At 45.6% G+C, this 21,411-nt stretch overlaps 1 long non-coding RNA gene across 1 annotated transcript; it reads left to right on the top strand.

The window, feature by feature from the left end:
- The first annotated feature begins 1,777 nt into the window (after positions 1-1,777).
- On the top strand, positions 1,778-2,934 carry LOC115090994. The gene is made up of 3 exons (XR_003856566.1): positions 1,778-1,873; positions 1,972-2,040; positions 2,251-2,934. It is a non-coding gene; the product is annotated as an uncharacterized LOC115090994 (long non-coding RNA).
- The last annotated feature ends 18,477 nt before the right edge of the window (positions 2,935-21,411 follow it).

The raw sequence follows: 21,411 nt of genomic DNA, 5'->3' as shown, positions 1-21,411 counted from the left end.
TGAAAATTTAACAAATTACAGCAAAGGTACAGGGCACAATGGAGCGCATACAGCCAAGAGTCTAAACCTAAACATCAATAACCGAAAAAATGCAAAGAGGGTAACCCAGGTAACAGTCAAAATAACAAACATCAACAACAAAATAATGGCAAAGAAGAGGGTTACATAAACAGGTAACAGTGAAAATAAGAAACATCAAAACCAGAATAAATGCAAAGATAAGGGTAACATATACAGGTTACAGTGAAAATAACAAACATCAAAAACCGAATAACCGCTAAGATGAGGGACACATCCACAGCTAACAGTCACCGTCAAAATCATGAACATCAAACAAATAATTACCGGAAAGAAGAGGTGAACAAATATTGCAAACAGGAAAATGAAAAACAGACCTGCCACCATGGATCTCGAGGCCACGGAGGGTAGCAAGAAAAAGGCGGGAACGTCCATGTTCACCGGCCATGTTACCTTCCAATGTCCATGGCCTGCGGCAGAACCAAAAGGACACCTAATTCTAGGCTTGATCCTTGAGCACAAGCCTAAGCACACAGAAAAGAGAAGCATCGGTACATGGAGCGACACAAGGGAAGCCTAATTCTAGGCTTCAGCGAACAGCATGGTCTACCTACCAACCTTTCCGGACGATCATGAGGGTTGGAAGATCGGCTGCCTTGAGCGACGGAAAGGTTGGTCGAATGTTCGAAAGTGGCTAGCGTGGCCGCAGCATCCATGAATCCTGGTGGCCTTGCTGTTCCTGTTGGAAAGAAAGAAGCATTGCTATGCCTACCTGCTGAAAGCCTTGCCGATCTCCCGATAGATATCAGACGGAACAGTTGTACACGGTGTGTCCTAGTCGAAAACGAATTGGAAAGGGACTTTTTCATTCGGCGAAGCGACTTATATACACGATCATGGTAGGATTATGTATGACACTGTGATGACATCAGAAATGGGAAACAGCAGTTCTGAAAAGGCGGGAATGTCCATGTTCAGCCTTGAGTCCCAGTTGGGACATGGCAGAAGCAAAGGGACGCCTAATTCTAAGCTCGATCCTTGAGTGCCCGGGCCTAAGCGAACAGAAAAGTAGGTAGCTGTAGGGAAATGGTGGATCCATAGGGACGCCTTAATTGTAGGCTTCAGCCTTGAGTGCCTGAAAAGTTTGTTGCAGTACACACATGGCGGAACCAAAGGGATGCCTCAAGAAACGCAGGGAGCAGGTGTCAGGGCTCTTGCACGTGGGACGCCACGCCCGGACAGCCATTTTTTTCTTTAGCAGGTGCATGAAGATGCTACGTGGCAGACTGCCGAATTTCACGGAGAGGGACGTCTGGCTGCTGGCCACTTTGATTGTGGCGGACGAATGACATCTTTACTTTTGCCCTGGGCGTCCGCAGGACCAGGATCGGGCTGATGAGGCCTGGCGGGGCTCAGGGCGGAATTCAACACCCAGTCGTCCTTCCCGAGGGAGGTAAGTTCATAGGCCTCTGTTGTGGTTTGCTAAGTTCCGGTATATGTTGCTTATAAGGTATATGTAGCTTATAAGGAATGACACAGCTTATACTTGTTCCTTAACAGGGAGAAAACAAGTAAAATGTAATTTGTTCATTTTCTGTATTGGTAGTGGTCAGCAAAGATACACTGAGACATGTTTGGTTAGAATAGCTTTTAGCCTGTAAATCAAAGTCAAGCTTTTATATTAACTTATCTTTCCTCTTTATATTTTATTCTCACCAGGTTGAGGCATTGAAAAAGAGGGCAAGAAAGATTCGGCTGGAGGACCTTGGCTACCTGCAGGACCTGCGGGCCCACCGCAGAGCGGCGGAAGGAATGTGCTGTCAGCAATTGAAATGTCATGGTTTACATGCAAGCGGTGAGGTGTTCTGTCGCAATGGCTATAAGAAATGTATCATTTCTACCATTCTGCATCTTTGCATGGGCGGCAGTGAAACTTTCCTATTCTGTTTTCAGAGACCATCTCTGAATCTTCAGATACATCTGAATCCGCTCCTCTGCCTTCCCCGGCACCAGAACACCGAGGTGAGCCTATAATAGTTTAGTCCATGTAAAAGTATATGGATGTTTTATGCCGTTTGGCACGCCGCTCACATTTGAAATGTAAATGTCATGCTTACAGTAATGCAAGAGGGGATGTCTTGTTTAAAATGGATATAAGAAAGTTCTCCTTCCTACCATTCTGTATCTTTGCGTGCGCGACAACGGTAATGCTTTTGCCTTTTATCTTTTCAGATACATCAGAAGAGGAGGAACGCAATCGGCCGGCGAATATAATTCTTCCACCGCCCCTCTCTTCGGCTCGACCAGCCATGGGGGGGCGAGTCACCAATAATGATTTTCCCACCCCCTGTCTCTCCAGCCCCCATCTCTCCTACCCTTCCAGTGGCAATGATTCCCCCCCCCCCCCCCGGCCGTCTCTCCTGCCCCACCAGCCATGGGGGATGAGGACGACATCATTATTGATGTTGTGAACCCGGTCTCTCCAGATCATCCAGGGGGGGGCCAGCGCAGCAGCCAGGCAAGTGCCCCCTGCCCTTGAGGCACGCCTGGATGCTGTGCTGTCTCTCCAGCACCGGGTGTCCAACAGCCTGGATGATCTGGTGGGACTGACCGTGCAGGCGGTGACCATCCTGCATGACCTGCGCCATGGCCAGCGGGAGATCATCGAGCTCCTGCGCACGATGGCCGGAGCACAATACTTGCTGGTCATGGCGCGGGCTCCTGCAGGACGGCCACCGTCAGAGCAACATCAATGATGATGAGCCTCCTCTTCCCCCATGGCGTGGTCCCTTCCCTTCCCTTCCCTTTCCCATTCCCATCCCATATGTAAATATGTATATATAAATGTAAAAAATATATATAAATGTAAAAAACAAATGCTTGGCAATGTTTGGCAACAGTTGTAAATAATACAGAGACGTGTTTTTGTAAATATTTGTTGTAAATAGTTTGAGAATATATTTGTTTTCACTTTGAATATTGACTGAGTTTGCTTCATTGACATTTTTAAAAAATATTTTTTACATGAAATGAGGGGTGGGATGACACATTAAAATGATATGTCAGGCAATGGACCAAACAAACTTTTATCTAAAAATTCTCAGGCAGGTTAATGGAACAAAAGGCAGAGGTGACATCTCGAATGCCGTTGATCAATTCTGTCATCATTTCTGTAATCAAAATCGTTTGAGAAGACATTCCAGCATTGATGTCAGTTCGCATGAAACTCATTTCCTGGAGCATCTGTGGTGATAAACTTCGGTGGCGATAATCAAGAACAAAATGACCACCAAGGATGAGGAGCACATGCAGAGCATACAGACGGAATACAAGGGAAATCACCCAAACAGAAGAGGAGCACATGGAATACAAAGAGAAAATCTACAAAACAGAAGAGGAGCACATGGAATACAAAGGGAAAATCAACCAGGAAGACAGAAGCACAGATGTCCATACAGGCACCGGGGCCTTCAATCATGGACGCCCGGATACATGGCGCCGGGGCCTCCGATCATGGACGCCCGGATACATGGCGGGAAAGTCCGGTTACAGACGGGAAGTTCCATGAACAGAAGCCCCGACCTTGGACGTGGACGTCTGGGGACGTAGACGTCCGGGGTCTGTAGAAAAGAACCATCCACCTACCTGGTGGAATGACATTTGAAATGACAGGTAACAGCGCACCCTGGATACTGTATAGGCACTGAATACCGCTCTATACAGTAAAATGGCTTGCAAACGCCTACCGCTTCGTTGATGCGCTTTGGACGCTCGTTTGCCGCCGCTTGGATTTGCGTCTAATTTGCGTCTAATTTGAACCAAAATTTGCGCGCGTCAAACGAGCGGGCGCCCGGCACTGCCGCACTTTTTCTTACCCGTCCTTACCATATCGGCCCGCAAGAGATTCCGGGGAAAACCCATCACTTATTCCCGGGAGCGAGCAACAAGAAATTGATCTCCTTTTTTGGGACTGGCCACTGTTCGAGAAGGGATGCTGAGCTTTGATGGATCTTTGGTCTGAGCCAGCTAGTCACTTTTAAATGTTATAAAGCATCATATGGGCTGCAGGACGCAGTGTTTTAAATACTTCCAGTTCCAGAGGGAGCCAGCGGAAGAGAAAAGAGAAGGATTGTTCCAGGCAGGGGGAGGGGGGGGGGGCAGGAAATGTGGGCGTTGTTAAAGGCGACACCTGGTGGCTGAATTAGATCCTGAGCTGCAGGGCTTCTGGCCTGGCAAGCTAGAACAGCGGGGAGCGAGGAAGCAAGACCAGACTAAGAGCAGTGGGAGGGAGAGGGAGAAAACCCTCAGCGTAGTTGTAAATGAAGGCTCACGGTGTCAGGATCCCGGCACTGGCTGCAGCTGAGCTGGAAGGAAAAGGAGGAACAAGAAAAAACAAAAAAAAAAACAAAACCCACAACTCTTGGAAGTCCTTGCTTAATTTCCTTCCCTGTTTCTGTATTAAATATTCTTAGTTTTTTTTTTTGGTTTTTTTTTAGCAAACCTAGAAAAGGCACCAATCATTTCTAAAGACTCAAGAGCAAAGTGCAGCATGTTGCAAAATTAGCCTCTTTCTGATGCTTAACGAGCTGGTGACGGTTCCCAAGTCAGGTTCTACTGCAGCAAGGGTACACATCCCTGGCCCTTGCGAATAACTGAGCCACGTTATTTAACTCACAAACAAATATGTCAGACATCCTGCAAACCAGGTCTGTTTGCAGCCCTCAAGGACCAGGGGTTGTGCACCTCTGCTCTGCAGGCATCAACAGTCACAGTCAGATGCAGTGAGTTTATAAATAGAAAGAAGAGACTAGGCAGGGCTCACCCAAAGGAAATGATTGCAGAGTGCTATTTCTGTTCTATGTTGTTGATATTTTGCCATTAGATGGCGCCATTGCAAGGCATAACTTTTGTGAAACAGGCCACCAGCATGTAATTTGAAGGGCGGACCCTTGTGATGGATTCATTCTTGCTAGAAGTTTTTATCTTTAGTTGCAAAATATACAAAGCTATTAAGGAAAGGTGTGTTTTAACAGGTTTATGGTAAAGCTATATCATGTTGCAGAAACACACCTAAAGATAACATTGTAAGCTAAGTGCTAAGAGTGGGATTCCAGTTGTGCTATGCTGAGGATTAAAGCTGCAGCCCCCATGAGCAGTATATAAGGAGGTTGTAAGAATGATAACTGGTTCTGTGAGTATTGGCTGTTATCCAGGACTGTCAAGTTTTATTGAGGCAGTGTCTGTTTGCTAGGCCTACTACCTCTCTCCCTCTCACTCATAAATACACACATTCCTCCTCTCAAATACACTCATTCTCGCATGCCTCTCTCCCTCCCTCTCTATCACTCATATACTCTGGTTCTCTCTCACTCCTACCTACACTCCTCCTCCTCTCTCATTCACTTAGTCTCACATATCTCTCACTCGTACACTCTCATTCTCTCTCAGTCACATACACTCTCATCCATGCCTGCAGATGTGAGAGGAATATTTGGATGAATGCAGTGTGGGGCATGTGTGCACTCCTGCAGGCATCATAATGGTTGCTCCTGGAGCCATGGGCACAAGCAAAGGCCAGGCAGCCAGGAAAGCGGTAGCCCTTGGGCTCAGGGCTGCTGCATCTTGTTCCCATTTCAGTGGAGCCCAAGGGCTTACCCCAGCCCACATGGAGCAGAGGGAGCGGGTGCAGAAGCAGAGCAAGCAATTGCTAAGATGTGGAGCTGCTGCTGCCAGCCCCTGCCCGGCCAACGCCCATCTGCTGCAACCACAGCCCGGATCACAGTAGCAGACAGCAGCAGCCTGTGTCTTGGATGGGCCCAGTAATATGGAATACTCTCCTGAGTAATGTCTGATTCCAAGGCTTTTTTAAAAAGCCTTTAAAACTTGGCTATCTAAACAAGCCTTTGGGGGCCAACAAATTCCCGAAAGAATTCTCAGATTACTCCACAGATGAAAACTGGTGTACCTTCTTTTCCCAGTGATAAAATGTGAGTTCGGCTCTTACGACTGAACTCAGGCAGTTTTTAATGTTGGGGGTTTTTTTATGTTTACTGTGATTTATGGATTTTATGTATGCTTTTAAATTTTGTAAATCGTCTCACTTTTTGGAATGGCGGTGGATAAATAATTTTAAATAAATAATGTGTATTCTGTTGTTTAGGGATTTGGGCAAGTCTTGTTCCCTGGTGAGGCAGTTTATAAGTAATAAATGAAATCAAATATTGTGGCATGGAGTAAGACCAAGATGGGTAGCTCAGCTCTGGATAACTTTTGTAACATTGACCCTGGCATTGAGGAAAACTGGATGGCCCACGCCATTTTTAAAGATGGCGCCGGCCATCCAGTGCTCCTACCATGTGACAGGGGTCAGCCAATGGCACGGTTACCCTGTCACATGGTAAGGGCAAAGGGTCATCGGCACCATTTTTATTAGTGGCAGCCGACGGCCCGAGAGCGGGAGATCGCTCCTGGGGCCCACTGGACCACCAGGTAATTTTTTTTTAAATTCTTTATTTCTAATTTTCATACATACAAACAATTCAAAAACGAGTTTGCATAAAGAATACATGAATTAGATTACAGTTAACAATAAGGAAAATTAAACCAATCCCTTCAATTTGAAGTCGAAACTATAATTAAAACTAAAAAAAAACAAAACTGCATCAATTTCATTAAGTATTAATCATAGTTGAGAGGATGTTGCACACTAAAGAAAAATCAAAGAGGAGTATACCACAAATGAGTTCCAATCCAAAAGGGAGTCATATTACTGCTATCTTTCTAATCTCTTAACTCGAATGCAAAATGGGTGATGAGGCTGGAATTTTTTTCTGCTCTATAAATTCTTTCAATTGTTCAGGTGAAAAGAAAATATAAACATCATTCTGTTTCCTCAATACACATTTACACGGAAATCTTAAAGTATAGATATAACCCATATCAATTACCTCCTGGCGTAAAACCAAGAAGGCTTTCCTCCTTAGCTGAGTTGAATATGCTAAGTCGGGAAATATCTTGATTTGTTTATCCATGAAATTAACAGGATAATTCTGAAAATACTTCTTCATTATTAAATTTATATCTATAAATGAGGAGAAATTCACCAAAAGGGTTCCCCAATCAATGATCCGAGCACTAGACTCGAGAAAATTGGTGAGGACTCCTTGAAAAGGCTGTTCTAATCTATCATTAACATTCCTTTTTTTTGGTATAAAATAACAATTTACAACTGTATTTATATCTCCAGAGACATTGCCAAGCATTTCTGTTAAGAAACTTTTTAGGGTGATTGAGGGCAACTCTCCAATCACTCTAGGTAATTTTAAAACATTTTTGAGGGGGTCGGGAGGGTGGTGGAGGCTAAGGGAGCGGTTTTAAAGGGTCGGGGTGGGTTTTTTGTTTATCGGCCGACAGCCCGAGCGTGAGAGAACGCTCCCGGGACCCCCGCTGGACCACCAGGTAATTTTAAAACGTTTTTGGGGGGGTCGGGAGGGTGGTGGAGGCTAAGGGAGCGGTTTTAAAGGGTCGGGGTGGGTTTTTAGGTTGTGTCCTAACTCCCGTTAGTGTGCACTAACCCGATTAATGATTTTTTCACGATAAATCGGTGAAATTTCTATTGTATCGCACTCTTTAACGATTAATGACGATTTAAAAAATATCGGACGATATTTTAAATCGTCAAAAAACGATTCACATCCCTACTCATCATGTGTAAATTCCATGTAGATGAGGCTATTAACTATTACCCCTCAATGTAAAAAATCCCCGTGCTCCCGAGGCGCATTTTGTAGCCCGTCAAATTGTATGTCCTCCCAGAGCAGATGTAAAGTCTCCCCGCACGTCAAGGGCTCAACTTAAAAACCAAATAACTTCTTTTCTCTGGTTCCTCCTACTTAATATCATTGCGATATTAAGTACTCTTTATTGCGATATTAAGTAGGAAGAACCATAGAAAGCAGCATCATGCAAAAAAGAAGTCTTGACATAAAAAAAATGTTTCGGGGCGCACAATATGCACCCACAATATACGCGCTCCAGGCCGTGTATATTGTGTATGCGTATTGTGCCTGTAAATTAGCTGCTTTAGGATAAAACAGATGCTCATAATTTGAGTGTTCGTTTTGGTAACCTGCACACACACAGGGCACTTAATATTAATTTATTCACTTCTTCACGTACTGCGGATTGGTCCATTCACTGTCTCATGTCAGTGAAAGGACCAAGCCCCTTTCAGAAGGCTGTCCTGAAAGGGGATCTGTCCTTTCATTGACTCTTGTCGGTGAAATGGACCATTGGGAACAGCCCTGCCAGGGGTGGGGAGGGAGCTCTGGCCAGGCTGTTGTGCACGCACATCCACTTCTCCTGGACACCCGATGCAGAGCACTAGGGACACACAAATTATCCATTGTGCTTCCCTTTTAGTGTGGCAGCTCATTTGCCTATTGCATCGAGAGCCCAGGAGAGGTGGATGTGCTCACGTCCACTTTGGAGGCACATTTTTTATGCACTTGATATTGCATCGGCCTCTTGGTAGGTACAAAGAATCCAGCAGTAGCTGTGCTAGGGATCACTCAGGATCCCAGATTAATCTGATGATTTGTTTCCTTCATTCAAGTTGTGCTTTGCTTGCACCACAGGGGCAACGGGTATCTCTTCGGACAGTTATTTTTTTTTCAAAGGATGTAATTAAAGAGCTAACACTTTGTAAATGACTGTTTCCAATTAAAAGTAAAGCCAGTACGTGTGTTTTCAGCTTAACAAGATTAATGTTTCCTTTATAGTTATATATTTTTTTTATGTCTTATTCCATCGAGAACATTCAGATTTGTGTTTACTTTGGAAAAAGATTCTTGGCTTCTTAATTTCCTGCTAAAATGTGACAAACAATACATAGGCGTGGTTTATAAACATCTAGATTATTTGAAGTAAATTTTATGTGGCTGATTTATGACGGATACATTTTCAATAACATACAGTTAGAAGTATTAGTAAGAGAATTTTATATTTTTGGCATAATAATTAATGCTGAAGTGTCATTCATGCAATCTGTTTTGGAGGAGAAGTCCATTACCTGCTATTAATTAAGCTGACTTAGAAAATAGCCACTGCTATTACTAGCAACACTAACATGGAATAGACTTAGTTTTTGGGTACTTGCCAGGTACTTATGACTTGGATTGGCCACTGTTGGAAACAGGATGCTGGGCTTGTTGGACCCTTGGTCTGACCCAGTATGGCATGTTCTTATGTTCTTAACTCTTTTAGTTATTTTCACATGGGGATCAATATTCAAAAGGTTTAAATGGCTAACTCTAGAAATTAGTCAGTTAACTCTATTTCTAAAAACTTTCTCTACTGAGTGGCTAAATTTATCTTTGTAAAATCACAGGTCAGGAAAATTTAGCAGAGCCAAAACGAGGCGGCTCCAGGGGCAGGTCTATGATTTAGCTGTCTGGTGTGGTAGGAATAGATCCTGTAACAAGGACCTGCCCTCCAGGAGATGCTTTATCCTCTCGCGCCGAAGATGTATCTCCAAGTCCGTGTGCCCAGGAGGGAAGGGTTAGGACGGCCGTTATAGAGGGTGATTTGATCATTAGAAATGTAGATAAGCGGGGTGGCTGGTGGGAGGGAGGATGGCTTGATAACTTGTCTGCCTGGTGCTAAAGTAGCTGACCTCATGCGCTACCTGGATGAGACTTTCGGGAATGCTGGGGAAGAGCCGGCTGTCATGGTCCATGTGGGTGCCAATGAGATAGGAAAGTGCAGGACGGAGGTTCTGGAGGCTAAATTTAGGCTCTTACGTAGGAAACGAATCCAGAAACTCCAGGGTTGCAATCTCAGAAATGCTCCCTGTTGCACATGCAGGTCCCCCAAAGGCAGGCTGAGCAGTCTCAATGTGTGAATGAGATGATGGCGCAGGGAAGAGAGTTTTAGCTTTGTTAGGAACTGGAGAACATTCTGGGGAAAGGGGAGCCTATTCCAGCAGGATGCCGATACTGACCTTTAAAAATGAGAGAGAGCAGTTTTTAAATTAGATGACAGGGGAAAACCAACAGTCGCACAGAAGCGCATGGTTGCAATAAATGCTAAAATAGCCCAGGTACCTTTACATAAAAAGCAGACAGAGCAGAAAGATTCCAAATTACTCCTGTCAACTAATAAGCAGGTTGTTAAAACAAACAAGATACATACTTTGAAATGTCTGTATACAAATGCTAGAAGTCTAAAAAATAAGATGGGAGAGTTAAGAGTGTATAGCACTGAACGAAGAGGTAGATATAATTGGCATCTCAGAGACCTGGTGGAAGGAGGATAACCAATGGGACACTGATACCAGGGTACAAATTATATCACAATGATGGGATGGTGGGGTGGTGCTATATGTTAAAGAGAGCATAGAGTCAAACCGGATAAAGTTCTACAAGAAACAAAATGCAATGTTGAATTTTTATGGATAGACATTCCATATGAGAAGGAGGATAAATAACAGTGGGTGTACTACCATCCTCCTGGCCAGAATGAACAAACTGATGATGAAATACAAACAGAAATTAGGGAAGGTAACAAAAATAGCAACATGGTAATAATGGGTGATTTCAATTACATAAGTGTTGACTAGGTAAATGCCAGATCAGTACGTGCTAAGGAAGTAATTTTTATAGATGAAATAAATGGCTGCTTTATGGAGCAGCTGGTACAAGGATGGGGGGATATTTTAGACTTAATCCTTGATGGAACACATGATTTGGTGAAAGAGTTAATGGTGTTAGGGCCACATGGCAATAGTGATCATAACATGATCAAATTTGATTTGATAACTGGAGAGAGGACACTAAAGGAAATTTACTGCGATAGCATTTAACTTTCAAAAGGGAGATTATGATAAAATGAGAAAAGTGGTTAGTAAAAAATAAAATGAAAGGAGCAGCTACAAAGGTCAAGACTTTATATCAGGCATGGACATTATTTAAAAAGACCATCTTGGAAGCCCAGACTAGATATATACAACACATTAAAAAAGGTAGAAAGAAGGCCAAACGAGAGCTGGCATGGTTAAAAGGTGTGGTGAGAGAAGCCCAAAGAACATCTTTCATTGAAAATAGATCTGAATGAAGAAAACAGGAAACGGCATAACACTGGCAAGTTAAATGCAAAGCATTGATAAGGAAGACAAAAACAGAATTTGAAAAGAAGTTTGCTGTGAAAGCAAAACCTCAAAATAACTTATTCAGGTACATTCAAAGCAAAAAGCTTCTGAGGGACTCAGTTGACCATTAGATGATCAAGGGCCATAGCAGAGAGATTAAATGAATCTTTACTAAGAAAGATATAAGGCAGATACCCAAACCAGAAGTGCTATTTTTTTAAATAAATCTTTATTTAAACACTTTCTGACATAAATCAAGAGCATAAAATTGTTCTCACAGGTCAAGCAGGATGGTGGTCCTCACATATGGGTGACATCACAGGATGGAACCCAATTACGGAACACTTGTCAAAGTTTCTAGAACTTTGACTGGCACCTACTGGGCATGCCCAGCATGGCAATAAACCTGCAGCCAGCAGGGGTCCCTCTTCAGTCTTCTTTTTTCCACGCAGCAGTAGCCACGCGGGTTAAGGAGCTCCACAGAGATTCCTGACAGGAATTTTCCTCACGGAATTACTAAAAACTTTCATACCCCACAGGGTCCCTCCTTCGAATTTTTGACTCCGCGGTACTCCGGTAAGTTTTTTACCCGGTTTCGATCGATTCCTGTCGAGTTTGTCCCTCGCGGCCTACTGGCCGTCGACTGTACCATGGCTAAATTTTTTCAAAGGCCATGGCGTCGGGGTTCCATCGGTGCCCGGACTGTACTTGTACCATGTCCATTACAGACCCGCATAAAGTCTTTGTAATGTGTCTCGGTTGCGAGCATGATGTCCTGACTTGCACCAAATGTGCCTTAATGACACCAAAAGGTCACAAGGCCAGAATGGAGAAAATGGAACTTGTCTTCCATTCTCAAACTCCGATGCCGTCTATTGCATCAACATCGTCTGAACCGGCACCGTCCACTTCGCGCCAGTATCGGCCACCGGCCGGTGACCGTCCGGTGTCGACGACTTCTCGGCCTTTAACTACCTCTACTCCCCCTCAGGATCGAGGGGATCGTAAAGAGAAACATCGGCATCGACACTGCAAGTCTCGGACCACCAAGGAAGGAAAATCTTCGACCTCGCCATCATCCGAGCCGCCATCGAAGAAACCCCGTCCAGAAAAGGCACTGACCCTTTCTGCAACCGGATCACCGAGGCAACCCTCACCCGGACAGGTATTGGGAGCCGTGACTCCACCTTTAATGGTGGTCCCTCCGGTTATGCCTCTGCCTCCTTCTTCCCTTCCGGAGCCGGGGCTGCTTGCTCCAAGTCTCTGTGAAGAACTGGACTGGATAGTTCAGGAGGCCATCGATAAGGCGATGCACAGACTTCGTTCCCCCGCCACCGAAACCAGTGCTGATTGTGGAACCGACCACGATCCGATTCCGGCAGCACTGGCACCGCTGCTCTCGAAGATGGAAGCGCTTTATAGCCGCTTTTCCACCAATCGATCCTGGGTCACTGATGGCTCCAGTGCTTTCCCCGCTTACCCTGTCATCGGGAGGGGAAACACCGTTCCATATTCCACCATCGGGAGTTCTTCCGATGCCTCAACCATCGATGCCGATGCGCCCATCAGCGCCACCGATCCGTCCATCGATGCCCTTGATGCCTGCACCGGTGCCCTCGATGCCTTCATCGGTGCCCCCAGCACTTCCCTCGATGCCTTTGGAACCTAGACCAGGACCTTCAGGAATACCATCGTCCCGTCCTTCTCAGGCTCCTAGAGGGGCAGGTCCTGATCCCTAAGACACCTGATCCGACAATTCTTCTCAAGACACCGATGACTTGCCATCGTTGCCTTCTCCTACTGAAAGCAGGAAGCGTTCTCCTCCAGAGGACCTATCCTTCATAAATTTTGTGAAGGAAATGTCTGAATTGGTTCCCTTCCAATTGCAGACTGAACAAGATGACAGGCATCAAATGATGGAGCTGTTACAATTCCTGGGTGCTTCCAAGGAAATAATCTCTATTCCTATACACCAGGTTCTTTTGGATCTCCTCAAAAAGAACTGGGAACACCCTGGTTCTGTTGCTCCAGTCAACAGAAAATCTGATAACATTTATTTGGTCCAGTTAGCCCCAGGATTCCAGAAACCTCAGCTGGATCAACAATCTGTGGTTGTAGAATCTGCCCAAAAAAGGGCAAAAAGATCAAAACCCCACTCTTCCTTTCCCCCAGGTAAGGAACAGAAATTCCTGGATGCCATTGGCCGGCGTGTCTTCCAGGAATCGATGCTTATCTCTCAGATCGCCTCCTACCAGCTATATATGACCCAGTACAACAGGGTCTTATTCAAGCAGATACAGGACTTTGCAGAGTCCCTGCCTCAGCAATTCCAAGAACAACTTCTAACCCTAGTACCCAAGGGGTTTGAGGCAGGGAAGCATGAAATAAGATCTTCTTATGATATCTTTGACACCTCTTCCAGGATATCTGCAACTGCTATTTCGGCAAGAAGATGGGCCTGGCTTAAGTCTTCGGACTTGCGCCCTGAAGTACAAGACATATTATCTGATCTGCTCTGCATAGGCGACAATCTGTTTGGGGAACAGATTCAGCAGACTGTGGCGGAACTCAAGGACCATCATGAGACCCTTCGCCAGCTCTCTCTGATGCCCTCTGAGTATTCCTCCAAACAGCCTTTCAGGAAGGATACTAAAAAGTCGTTCTTCTCTCCAAAGAAGTCCTATCCACCACAGTCTAGGACTCGTTCCACGAGGTCTTTCCAAAAGGCCCAGTCTCGTCAACCTCGTAAATAAAAGCCATAAGCAGCTCCTCAGCCGGGCCCTGCTTCCGGTTTTTGACTCCTGCATAGAGAGCATCAGCCAATTTCCACTGCCTTAGATACCAGTGGGAGGTCGATTATGCCATTTCAATAACAGGTGGCACACAATCATCTCAGACTAGTGGGTCCTTACCATAATCTCTCAAGGTTATCTCCTGAACTTTCTCTCCATTCCACCGGACTCCCCACCTCTACCGGCGTGGAGAACATCCGACTACTCACTACTCCTGGAGCAGGAGGTCTCCCTCCTCCTCCAGTCCAGAGCAATAGAACCAGTACCTTACTCTCAACAAGGATTCTATTCCCGGTACTTTCTAATTCCCAAAAAATCGGGAGGCGTTCGTCCAGTTCTGGACCTACGTGCCCTCAACAAGTACCTCCAACAAGAAAAGTTCAAGATGGTAACCTTGGGTTCCCTTCTTCCTCTTCTGCAAAGAGGAGACTGGCTCTGCTCTCTCGATCTCCAAGATGCGTACATGCACATTGCGATAAATCCATCTCAATACAGGTTCCTGAGATTTTTAGTAGGTCCCAAGCACTATCAATACCGAGTGCTCCCATTTGGCCTAGTATCTGCACCACGAGTCTTCACCAAGAGCCTCGTAGTAGTAGCAGCCTTCCTCAGGACTCAAGGTGTTCACGTCTACCCCTATCTAGACGATTGGTTGATCAGGGCTCCCACTCAGCAAGATGCTCTGTCATCCCTACGTCTTACTTTACACACTCTGATTTCGCTAGGATTTCTTGTCAACTACACAAAATCTTGCTTAGTCCCATCTCAAACTTTATCATTCATAGGGGCAGATTTGGACACTTTGCAGGCAAAGGCATTTCTACCTCAACGGTGAGCTCTCACTCTCATCTCTCTCGCACACCAGCTACAGTCTCAGCAATGCACGACTGCACGCCACTTCCTCATCCTACTGGGACACATGGCGTCCTCAGTACAGGTTACCCCAATGGTCCGCTTGGCCATGAGAGTCATGCAGTGGACTCTAAGCTCACAATGGACTCAGTCCTTCCAACCTCTATCAACCACTGTCCACATCACCGACTCACTCTGTCAGTCTCTAGCCTGGTGGAAAAATCAGATCAATCTCCTCCAAGGCCTGCCCTTCCAGGCTCCAGACCCTCAAATAATTCTCACCACTGATGCTTCAACCTCGGCTGGGGAGCCCATGTGGCCGATTTGCAAACAAAAGGAACTTGGTCTCCAGAGGAAGCCAAACACCAAATCAATTTCCTGGAGCTTCGAGCAATCAGATATGCTCTCAGGGTATTTCAGGATCGCCTTTCCAATCAGGTCATCCTGATTCAGACGGACAACCAGGTGGCCATGTGGTACATCAACAATCAGGGAGGGACGGGCTCCTTCCTACTGTGTCAGGAAGCTGCACAGATATGGGCGGAGGCCCTCTCCCACTCGATGTACCTCAGGGCCACCTATTTGCCGGGAGTGGACAATGTGTTGGTGGACAACCTAAGTCGCGCTTTCCATCCGCACGAGTGGTCCCTCAACCACTCAGTAGCGGACGCAATATTCCAACGTTGGGGTCATCCTCGTGTAGACCTCTTTGTGTCACCTCAAAACCACAAGGCAGAGAACGTTTGCTCTCTCGCAGCCAACACTCACAGCCAAAAGATGCATTCTCCCTCTCATGGGCAACCGGTCTCCTATATGCATTCCCTCCACTTCCACTTCTCTTGAAGACTCTCGTGAAGTTATGTCAGGACAAAGGATGCATGATCCTGATAGCACCTCACTGGTATCCAATACTTCAGGATCTCTCCATTCGCAGGCACATTCCCTTGGGAACGGACCCGCTTCTGATCACTCAGAACGGCGAGTGCCTACGCCACCCCAATCTTCAAGCTTTGTCCCTGATGGCCTGGATGTTGAAAGGTTAATTCTTCAGCCACTTAACCTTTCAGAGCCAGTTTCCTGTGTCCTGATTGCTTCATGGAAGCCTTCCACGAGAAAGTCTTACCTATATAAATGGAACAGGTTTGAGTCATGGTGTTCTTCTCAATCCCTTGATCCCTTTACCTGTTCTACCACAAAGTTTCTAGACTATCTCTGGCACTTGTCAGAATCAGGTCTAAAAACGTCTTCCATCAGAATGCATGTCAGTATGGTGGCCACCTTCCATAAAGGCGTCAGGGATGTTCCTATTTCAGTACAACCCCTCGTAACACGTTTTCTGAAAGGCTTGCTTCACCTCAAACCTCCACTATGTCCTCCAGCCCCTTCTTGGGTCCTCAATCTGGTTTTGGGTCGGCTCATGAAACCACCATTCGAGCCTCTCCAATCCTGTGATCTTCGCTATCTCACATGGAAAGTGATTTTTCTTTTGGCAATCACATCTGCTCGCAGAGCTAGTGAGTTACAGGTCCTAGTTACCTATCTGCCTTACACTAAACTTCTGCAGGACCGGGCAATACTCCACACTCACCCTAAGTTCTTACCTAAGGTAGTATCGGAGTTTCACATTAATCAATCCATTATACTACCTACCTTCTTTCCCAGGCCTCACTCCAGTTCAGGAGAACAGGCTTTGCATACCCTTGACTGCAAACGGGCTCTAGCCTTCCATCTAGACCGTACAGCTACCCACAGGAAAAGCACTCAATTGCTTGTCTCTTTCCATTCCATCAAATTGGGGCAGCCTGTGGGTAAGCAGACTCTCTCCTCCTGGTTAGCGGACTGCATATCCTTTTGCTATCAGCAAGCAGGCATTTCATTTCAAGACCGTGTTAAAGCACACTCTGTGAGGGCCATGGCAACTTCAGTAGCACACCTATGCTCGGTGCCGCTTCCTGACATTTGCAGGGCTGCTACCTGGAGTTCTCTCCATACCTGTACAGCCCATTATTGCTTAGACAAGGCCAGAAGACAAGATTCCATCTTCGGCCAGTCTGTCTTGCGAAACCTTTTTACAACTTGATGTACCAACACCCTTCCGCCTGCCTGTTAGGGTTCAGGATGCCTGCTACCAAATTCCACCCCAGTCCTTGTGTCTATTGCACATCTTGGGTACATTTGGTGCATTGCTCGGGCATCCTCAGCTCGGTACTCACCCATATGTGAGGACTACCATCCTGCTGGCTGCAGATTTAGTGCCATGCTGGGCATGCCCAGTAGGGGCCAGTCAAAGTTCTAGAAACTTTGACAAAAGTGTTCCGTGATTCTGCTCCATCCTGTGATGTCACCCATATGTGAGGACTAACATCCTGCTGTAGCTGCTTGCTGAGCAAGGAAAGAGCTGCTAACAGAGAAGAATTCTCAAGAATTTTGAGATGCTCCAGCAGAATTGTATCTGACCCTTTCTCTGGTTTAAAATCTCAATGTGCAACTATTCTATTTACCCTAGGCCATGAAACATTAAAGTAAACATCTGTTTATCTTTCTTACATAGTTATTATGTTAAAGCTAGTGGTAAATTCAAATGCTTTCAGACTTTTGCATTCAGGAGTTACTCACTGCTACTCATGCTGGGTGCTAGAATAGGGCTTCCGAATCCTGTCTTGGGGAGCCCTGCCAGGTTTCTGCTTGATGAAACCAGCATGCCCTAGTCACCAGATGAACTTTCTGAGGGATTCCATTGATTCCCAGCTTCTTCTAACTTGCAGGACTATTTGGAGGTATGGGATTGCCAGCAAACCGTGCACAATTCAGTGGACATCACACCTACACGGAGAACAGTGTCCAAAAAGTCATAAAGCAGACTCAACTTCAGCTACAACGAGGTTTTAAGAGTACACCCAAAGTATTTCGCCCTGGGAAGGGGTAGTGGCATTTTTGTTGCCTGGTTAGATGTACTACTGGGACTGTTGGCAACTTCAATTTGCTTAAGCAGCAATATGGTCTTTCTCAGAAACTTAATATTTTGCAGCTTTGCCACATTGTCCTCTCTCTAAAGCTGTCAGTTCCAGGGGCATTGCCAGGTACTTCAAAGATCGAGGGCATGGGCCCATAGGTCCTTCCTTTCCTGCTCCCCCCCCCCCCCCCCCCCCCACTTCCCAGTCCCCCATGGTTTTCCACTTCTTCACAGACCAGAACTGAACCCTTGAGAACTAGGAGGAGGGGGAACCTGACCACCTGATCCTCCCCTCATTCTCATAAATTTGCCACCATTGCCTTTCAACCGGCCTCCTCTCTGTTGTCTTTCAGTTCCTTCTATTCTGGCATTCCCAGGACAGTGGCAATGAACAATCTACCAATGGATCAACAGAACCAACAGGGCCATCAATGATGAGTGGTGCACTCATGATTAAGTATGAAACAACATGAGAATAGTAGATCATAATCTGCATCGATGTGTGCATTGCATTAATTGTGGTCATGCATGTGTATTATGGATGCATTGCTCATTTTTCCCAATGTTATGAAATAATATGAGTGCATCAATCATCCATACCCTTCATTGATCTTTTCTTAAGGTGCTCCCAACAGCTGACTGAGGGACCCAAATACATCATAGCACTTACAGTATTGCTGTCTTTAATTTGATGCTGAAAACAAACTGACAATGAATCCTCTGAAAAAAAAACTGAATTACAATTACAATATAGTAAACCCCTCATATCAAAATAGCGCTAACTGCCAGCACTCAAACAGTAACAACCCTACCTATGAAAAGGCAACACTGCAGATATTACTCCAGGCCTTAAAACTCCAATACACCTACTAAGAAATTAGAACAAATTGAACTACTAAAGATTCCTACACAGAAACTACACGCTAGCAGAATCTTTCACCTCTGTCACAGATGCAAAACACAGACACAGCCTCACCAAACACAGAATAAAAAGACCATAAATTATAAACAGAAATGTGCAGACAAAAACTGCACTGGAAACTACAACTCTATATGCAGTACAACAATGGAGAATGAGAAACATCACTGTGCCACATAAAACATTAAACTATAGATGTAAACCCCCTTACTCATAAAACAAATAAATATTTCAAAACAACTGTTGAAAAGAATATCCAGTAATTAAAAACTCATAAAACGTTTTAAAATTTCCCAAACACCAATAAGATATTTCAAAACATAAAATAAATCAAATAACATGCAATAATTAAAAGAAATAAGGATTTTAAAAATCTCCCGCTCTCCATACCTGGTAATTTTTTTTTTTCAGTCAACTTGAGATTGTTGCAGATTAATAAGGAGGGCAGGCATGCAAACTTTTCCCTTACTTACATGCACGCACTCTCTAACACACACACACATGTCTACTCACACATGCTCACACACATTCTGTCTCTTTCTCCTATATGCTCTCTCTCTCACACACACACACACACAAACACATTCTCTCTCTCCTCTATATTCTTACATGCTCTCCCTCTCACACAATATACACATGCTTTCTCTCTCCCTCTCCATAGAATGTAGAGGCAACAGCAACCTCTTGCTTGGGCCTGTGCAGTATCTCTCTCACATACACAGACATTCTCTCACACAAGCACTCTCACACAATATATCCCATGCTCTCTCTCTCTCTCACACACACACACACACACATGCACAAACATGATCTCTTTCTCCCTGTGATGTGCAGGCAGCAACTGCCTCATACACACATGTGCTCTCTTTAACACACAGACATGCTCACACACAAGCTCTCTCTCTCTCTCTCTCCCAAAGATTCTCATATGCACTTGTTCCTGTGCACACACACATGCTCTCTCTCATTCCCTGGAATGTGCAGGCAGCAACAGTCTCTTCCTTGAACCTGCGCAGCGTCACTCATACTCACACGTACATGCTATTTCTCACATACACATATGCTCTTACACACATGCTACTGCTCACACACACACACACACACACACACACAAGTTCTTGCATATGCTCTTGCTCACTCATATACACAAGCTCTTGCACTCTCTCTCTCTCCCCGGAATCTACAAACAATAGCAGTTTCTTCTCTTTGGCCCCACGGCCCAACCGACATGACAGCTTCTTAGTTCCTGCTGTATGGACTGGACCCGGCCTTCTCTCTTCAGCTGTGCGGTCCAGGCCCCGATGCAGCAGCTTCATTTCCTCTGTCACGCAACCCAGGCTCAAACCCCCTCAGCAGCCTTCTATGTGCAGCCATATGGCCAGGGCCTGACACAGCATTCTTCCCTTGTTTCACTGTGGGCCTGGCCAGGATTGAAAAAAAATTTGCAGGGCCGCTGAGACTCGGGTACTGAATTTTAGACTCGGCACATGGGGCCCATGTGTCCGGTGCCAGCAATGCCCCTGGTCAGTTCCTCGAATTTTAAAAGTACAGTTGTTAGATGGTATGGTGAGCACTGGGGATGGGAAAAATTCTATTTCTAGATAGTGAGAGCACACTGTGTCCTGTCTAAAACCATTAGCTACTTATTGGCAAGGTGAGCCGGGCTCTCCAATAAATGGGAGTAATATTAGTAGAATGTTTCTACAGGCACATAAGATACCAATTGATGTAAGTTTCAAATAAATGCAATATAAAATTTTACATCACTCCTATATTGACAGTGTGAAATGAAAAAACTGGGGCATATTGATACTGGTCATAAATATAAGCTTGAGCAAGGTCCAATAACACACTTATTTCTTCTTTGCCATAAGAATTTTCAGTTTTGGAGTGATATCCTCTCAGTGCTACACCAATGGACTGGAATGCTACTGCCCTTCAGTGGAGAGATTTTGCTTCTGGGGGATCTACATTCATGTGTTCTTCTCTCTGCTGGTAACAAACATTTTCTTAAATTGAGGCTGCTCCTGGCAAAGAAAAGTATCTTGCAATTATGGGTTGATGAAAATATATTATTTGGTTTGGCAAGAGAAAATGGCAGTTTTAATGCAAATTGAGAGTTATGATGCGAATATTGGGCCAGATTTTAGTAGGTACACCTGGTTTTATAACATGCATGCACAGCCATGTGCATGTTATAAAATCCAGGGTTGGCGCGCGCAAGGGGGTACACACTTGTGCACCTTGTGCGTGCCGAGCCCTAGGGGAGCCCTGATGGCTTTTCCCATTCCCTCCGAGGCCGCTCCGATTTCGGAGCGAATGGGAAAAGTTCCCTCTGCGGCCGCTCCGATTTCGGAGCGGCCTCAGAGGGAACTTTCCTTCCGCCCCCCCACCTTCCCCTCTCTTCCCCTACTTAACCCGCCCCCCAGCCCTATCTAAACCCCCCCCTGACCTTTGTGAAATAAGTTGCGCCTGCCTTTGGGCAGGCGAAGGTTGCTCACACTGGCCGAGTGCCGGCGCGCGATCCCCCTGCATGGCCGCTGTGCCAGAGGCCTCGATCCCGCCCCCACTCCGCCCACTCCCCGCCCCTTTTCTCAAGCCCCGGGACATATACGCATCCCGGGGCTTGCCCGCGTTGCCGGGCCTATGAAAATAGGCTCGGCGTGCTCAGGAACAGATTTTAAAGGGTTACGTGCGTACCCCTTTTAAAATCCGCCCCATTATATCCCAT

The sequence above is a fragment of the Rhinatrema bivittatum genome, chromosome 4, assembly GCF_901001135.1.
Source record: "Rhinatrema bivittatum chromosome 4, aRhiBiv1.1, whole genome shotgun sequence".
Lineage (NCBI taxonomy): Eukaryota > Metazoa > Chordata > Amphibia > Gymnophiona > Rhinatrematidae > Rhinatrema > Rhinatrema bivittatum.
Note: the sequence above shows the minus strand (reverse complement) of the source record. Positions and strands in the feature narration are given on the sequence as shown.